The sequence below is a fragment of the Cebus imitator genome, unplaced genomic scaffold (assembly GCF_001604975.1).
Source record: "Cebus imitator isolate Cc_AM_T3 unplaced genomic scaffold, Cebus_imitator-1.0 Scaffold23, whole genome shotgun sequence".
NCBI classification, from domain to species: domain Eukaryota; kingdom Metazoa; phylum Chordata; class Mammalia; order Primates; family Cebidae; genus Cebus; species Cebus imitator.
The window spans coordinates 8,358,365-8,358,828 of NW_016107338.1; positions in this window are offsets into that span (position 1 = coordinate 8,358,365).

Genomic DNA, 464 nt, shown 5'->3' on the forward strand with positions numbered 1-464 from the left:
TAGGTTCTGACCCAACCAGGTGTTATTAGTCAACAAATATGTACCGAACACTCACTGTATGCCAGGCTCCATTCTAGGACCTGGGCATGGTTCTTGCCTTTATGAAGCTTACATTCTTGTTGGGAGAGACATATTGAACAAGCAAACTTAAAAAATGTGATAAATTCAGATAATGAGAAGTGCTATAAGGAAAATAATTAAAAGTGACTTAGAAAGGGGAATACCACTCTAAGGAGGTAGCACGCAACCTGAACCTTTTGGCATTGTTAGATTCAGCTGTGAATGACAGAGGACCTTGATAACAGTGGCTTAGAACACCAATGTTTATTTCTCTGCCACATAAATGAAGTTGGTAAGGCCGGGCGCGGTGGCTCAAGCCTGTAATCCCAGCACTTTGGGAGGCCGAGGCGGGTGGATCACAAGGTCAAGAGATCGAGACCATCCTGGTCAACATGGTGAAACCC